The sequence below is a fragment of the Haliotis rubra genome, unplaced genomic scaffold, assembly GCF_003918875.1.
Source record: "Haliotis rubra isolate DU_JTF1 unplaced genomic scaffold, ASM391887v1 Scf208, whole genome shotgun sequence".
Lineage (NCBI taxonomy): Eukaryota > Metazoa > Mollusca > Gastropoda > Lepetellida > Haliotidae > Haliotis > Haliotis rubra.
Genome location: NW_025766092.1, coordinates 532,999 through 538,998, shown reverse-complemented (window position 1 = coordinate 538,998; position 6,000 = coordinate 532,999). Strand labels below are relative to the sequence as shown.

General features: G+C 38.2%; 1 protein-coding gene across 14 annotated transcripts in view; it reads left to right on the top strand.

Moving 5' to 3' along the window:
* Positions 1-593: 593 nt before the first annotated feature.
* Positions 594-6,000, top strand: part of LOC124276345 (multiple PDZ domain protein-like) — a 170,896-nt gene continuing 165,489 nt past the window's right edge. For all 14 annotated transcript variants that reach the window (XM_046711990.1, XM_046711987.1, XM_046711986.1 and 11 more), the window contains exon 1: positions 594-723. The gene's annotated coding sequence lies outside the window, so the exon portion shown is untranslated. The remainder of the gene's footprint in view (positions 724-6,000) is intronic.

The window sequence follows — 6,000 nt, the reverse complement described above, 5'->3', positions numbered from 1 at the left end:
GCTTTCTGAAACACTTTGTTGTGAAGCAGAACTGCAGCAATGTTCCTTGAATAGTGAAGTTTGCAAGTATGCATGTCTATGGATGGTTAAAGTAGTGTGTGAACTAATTAATGCACTAATTATTAGTTTATGATCAAATGGTGAAGCCTAAGACAGCAAGAGTGGTATTTTGTAATTGTGTGATGGTTATTCTTCAAGAAGGTCATTCAGACAGTTGAAAGTCTGAAAGTAGTACTTTTGTTGTCATCTGAAAACTAACCTGAAATTATTTACATTTATAACATCAGCACCATAATGGCACAACCATTAATACCTGCTAAAACAGATTCAAATGTTTGTGAGCAGTATAGCAAAATGTTTGGTAAATTATTCTCTTAACAGGCATAAGGAACACAATTTTATATCGTATTGTCTACCCTGGATACAATGGTATTAATTGACAGTGCTTCCAGAGAGCAAATCCCTTAAGTGACAGGTAGAATGAGGAAATGTCATCTTTTGTGTGTACTGCTATGTTCTTTCTTTTGTATGTCTGACAAGCGTGTTTTGTACTTTGTTTTTTCAACAAGTTTTTTTTCTTTCCTTTCAGCTAAGCACCGAATGGACCCAAATTGAAGTTATTGATCTTATTAATGATGGAACAGGCCTTGGATTTGGAATCATTGGAGGACGAAGCACAGGGTGGTTGTCAAGACTATATTGCCTGGAGGTGTTGCTGATGTGGTGAGTGCACTAGTCACGCTGGTTGGCAGAGTAAACACTATAAGTTTAGTTTACAGTTCCACATGCCACCGTCAGATATGTCGGTAATGATTTGCCATAGCCATATAGTCATATATATGCACATTTGCATTGCCATCAGAGATTATATATGGGACACTCAGATGTATCTGCAATATTAGTGTATTACATTCAGATATATCACACCAGCGTTTTTGTAAGATGTGTCACAAACCATTCTATTACAGTGAGAGACACAACACACCACTTTGTTACAGTTAGTTATGCCACTGCATGATTGCAGTCAGATATATCACGACCATTGTGTTGTAATTAAATATATCACATATCCCGGATGACATTTATTGCTCATCACTGTTACAGATTTATCACACATGACTGTTACAGGGAAATGTTACACACGCCACTGTTACAGACAGACACCACTGTGTTGTTGCAGTCAGATCTATCACACTTATCTGTTACAAATTTATCATGCACAACTGTATCATAGACAGATTTACCATGGTTAACAGGAATTTATCACACATATCTGTCTTTCAGCCAAATCTATCGCACACCACTGTTACAGATTTTCTGACACCGCTGTGATATAGATTTTTTACACACACCGTTGTTTCAGACAGATATATCAACACAAATTAATCTTTACAACAACCCTTTTTGACAAAAAACTATGAATTCATGTTAAGATTAAAATTATTTCTAATTTTTGCTCATCTAAGTATGAAAATTATTTCAAAAGATATTTATGTATTGAGATGATAATTGTTTTCTGTTAAATTCAGTGATCCATGGTTTTAAATTGTGCCCTTCAATTAGCATGTTCCAAGATTCAAACATCAATGTTACTGTTCCTTTATTAAACCAGGATAATATTCAATCACACACTTGTGATTGACAGAATTCTGACCCTCATGGTACCTCATTTCACTTTTGTAGCAGACGGCATTAGCGGCCATTTTGAAATGCCTCGAATCTGTCTTTTTCACTTGAACAGTCTAGGCAGAGGTCGATCAGAAAGATCTCTGCCTTTTCCAGTAATTACAGTCTTAATGGCTCTTTAATTCCATCAGAGCATGTGATGAAAGTTCTATAATTACATTGTATTATTTGATGGCGTTTAGATCTGGCTGTCTCCTCCGCCACCAGATGTCAAGCCACATTTATTTCTCAGCACAGCATCAGTGTCTAAAGAGTGAAACTCATCTTCTATTGTGTCCTCGGACAGAGGTCACTTCCTTTTGAAGAGTACTTGAGGCTAATATGTTGCACTGGCTTGATAAGACATTTATGGCTTTATAGTTTCGTTCCTTAATCTTTCTCTTGAACCAAGTATGTGTGCATACTCTAAAGTCATGCAAAAAGAAATCTTCTCGTTAAGACAAATATAATGCTTTTTTTCCGTTTGATGTTATCATCTGACGATGATGGAAGGGAAAGGGAAATGTACCAACTACTAAAAGAGGAGTGGGGTATATATATTAGATTTGTTTGACCCTCATATGAAGGATTATTGCAACTGACCTTGATTCATATTGAAATGAGCGAGTTGGCAAGTTTTGTTTAACTCCACATTGAAAATATTAATAATTTTAGTTGTATGTCAGCTTGTTTGTCAGGCGTGGTGTCATTTTGATTTGGGAGCAAGCTGAAGTGATGCAGGTCTTAGGACCGCTTTATCTGGTTAAACACATGAGCATGGTTTGGGGGTTACAAACCTAGAGTGGGAGGTAGAGTAGCCTAGTGGTTAAAGCGTTTGCTCGTCACACCGAAGACCCAGGTTCGATTCCCCACATGGGTACAGTGTGTGAAGCCCATTTCTGGTGTCCCCCGCTGTGATATTGCTTGAATATTGCTAAAAGTGGCGTAAAACTAAACTCACTGACTCACTCACTACAAACCTTGAAATATAATCTGGGTGAATCTAGGATTCAAACACATGGTCATAGCTTCTGGCATACCATGGACATGACAACTGGGCCACCAACAAAGGCCAATTTGGGTTACCAAATGTAATTAGCCACAATATGGCCACAATGATTTGGAATGCATGACAAATGTGTTCCTTGTGTCCACTTCTCGTCTTATTACAAGATAGTCATAGTCCTTATGAGGAGGTGAAGCTGGAGGCTGATCTACCATATGTCCATTATATGATGCCCTACGAAGGACAAGAAGCACATGACAGACTTCTGGCCTATCATGTTTTTCTACAGAGGGAAGTCAAGAGAGGCATGACCAGTAAGTGATGCCAGCATAAGTCAGTTTCTTGCAACAGAGCACCTTGGTTATGAGTCAAAGCAAAATTCAAAGCAGGGATCTCAGAAATTAATTTCTTTTTGGCTTTGATTGTAGTTCCTTGATTCAAGACTGAAGTGCTGGTATTTGTAATACTTCCTGGACTATTTTCTCTGTCAAGATCAAGTATCGGCAAAAATGAAGCTTTTTTGAAAAGACAAAAGATCTTGATCCAACTATCTTGTTTCCAGTTCTGCAGACAATGATCACCTTCTGTAGCTATGAAGTGTTGATAGAAGATACGTTTTTTGTAGCCTCAGTAGGATATGGAACAGCAGCTTTACTCCAAAAGAAATATAAGAGGCAGTTCAAAAAAATGAATGCATTTAAAAGCACTGAAAATGCCAAGTCTATCTAATGTTTTATCGACCCTTTGACAATGCTCACTGCAGCTTTGCTGTAATAGTGGGACCACATATTTTAGTCCTTTCATATTGATATTAATGATACAACTGACTTCATGTATTCATTGACATATTTATAGGTCAGTCAGAACAAACAGCTTGAAATGTTTGAGTCCATAAGACGATTTTGAGTTGTGATCCATAAACCGAGTTACTTTGTGTCTTATTCAGAAATAGACTACGGTCTTCATATAGTAATCCTCCGGTATGGAGATTACGTTGGACTTCAATGGAATCATTTGAATCACTTATTAATTTTTAAAAGTTATTTGTCAAACATTATTGGTCCAGCCTGATTCCATTGAAACTTTTACAGGACTTGTAGCTCTAATCTTTAGGCACTAGGTTGTCCTAGTGAGTGGCCAGTGTTGAGATATTAAGATGCGTAATACAAAAATGGAAAAGACCTGTTCCCTCTACAATCTTCAGAATAACATACATTAGATCAGGCTTCCAGGTCAAAGACCCTGAAGAGTTTTTCGGATTTGTTCGGTTTTCTAATACGTGTCATTTAGAGTACTTTCCTGACAACTAGGCAATGTTGAGGCTCACATGCATGCAGGCTTCAATTACTTTGGGATTGCAGTGAATGTTTTCTGGGCTTTCAGACCGAGTACACAAAGTGAGGAATTGTGAGCAGTGAATATTGGTTGTGAATGGCAGGGATAAAGGAACTTAGTGTGAGCTGGCAAACATGATCAGTTCAAGTTCCCACCATTGATCAGTAGTTGTCAGGATGTCAGCTTCAACGTGTTTGTTTTGAGGCATGTCTGACAAGAGACACAAATTGTTACAGTATCTGATGTGTTGGTTGATTTTTGAATATTTGGTCTTCTTTGAAGGCAGATTTGTCATCTCAAAATACAATATATCAGCAGTGTCGTGTTTGCTTTCAGTGAAGACTCTGAACTTAAAATTGCATTTTAGTGTTTTTTCTTCTTTTGAAATATTAAAATGAACTGTACTCTATGAAACAGGTCATTCTCCTCAAAAAGTGTTACCCGTGAAGATCCGGATTAGAATTGATCTTCAGTAACCCATGCTTGTCTTAAGAGGCGACTAACGGGATCGGGTGGTCAGGCTCGCTGACTTGGTTAACACATTTCATCATATCCCAATTGCATAGATCGCTGCTCATGTTGTTGATCACTGGATTGCCTGGTCCAGACTCGATTATTTACAGACCGCCGCCATATAGCTTGAATATTGCTAAACTCACTCACTCACTCAAAAGTTGTACGTGCACCAATATTTTCGATCACTGTGGTCACTGTTTTGCTAATCATACCTCCTTTTGGATTCTGGGTTAGAGTATGTCCAGAGCATTGTTTCTGCTGGTTGTAGGGGCGACTTAATTTTAAAACATATGGATTGAGTGTTGAGACTTGGCTCGGTTGATTGTGTGTAATCATACCTTGACAGCACGTGTAGCCCACATAATTGATCTGTGGACTGTCTGACTGTCCTGATTTATTACATGTTCAAGTTCATGTACAAAGAAATATTAATATAAACATCAATCATTTGAATGCATGATGGTCTACTAACCCAAGTGGCGGTAATGTTGATCATTTTGTGCGTAAGGATATGATATTTTCAGATGCATAGCTGTCATTACTACAGACTACAAGCATTGCCATCACTTTCAAGCTTGTCCTTTCTTTTTGAAGAGGTTGCTGGGTTGGCCTATGGTAGTTAACAATCTGCTTTCATGTTGGCAAAATTCTCATTTTGGCAGTCCCTTGGCTTGACATGACAGGAATACTGGTGACAGCAGGCGTACATTCTCTCTTGATAAAAATGTATCATTACAGAACAACAAACACAATCAAGTCCAGTCTTCAGAGATCTATAATTGTACTCACGATAATGTTTATGTATAGTTAACCGAAATTACACTTCTTATAGTTCCACAGCCAATAAATGACATATACAAGTTAATCACAAATAATCACCACTATTTCTAAAATAGCTCTGGAGAAATGGTAAAGACCTCCATGATTAGATGTTGAGGTGAAGCTTGATTGTGGGTCAGATGACCCGCTATAGTGGAGCAATTAACTGCCTTGTTATTGGAGTGTTGACACAAACCTCTGTACTAAAGCTGCTGTGTGTGCTGTGTGATTATGACTGAAAACACTGCCATCAGAGAGTGATTGGGAATATCATCAAAAGATCAAAGCTGTTTCTTAGCTAAATATTTGCCAGCTGTTTTCTGAAGCTTGGGTATTTATCTAAGTTACGAATCAGGTGCTGACCCAAGATTGATGAAGACAGCTCTGGGATGGAGACTTCCCCTGTAGAAGCCCTCCAGAATATCCAGGGTTGCCAGGGTTGTGTTTGCAGAGAGGGTTCACATCAGTGTTGGTGTATCCTTGGAAAGAGCAAGTTAAGGTTTTCTGGGGACTTCCTCTGATTTAGAGTCGATGTGGTAGCCTAGTGGTAAATGTGTTTGCTTGTCTCATTAAAGACTTAGCTTTGGTTTCCAACATGCGTAAAATGGTTGAATTCCATTTTTGGTATTTCCCACCTGTATGTTGATGGAATATTGCTA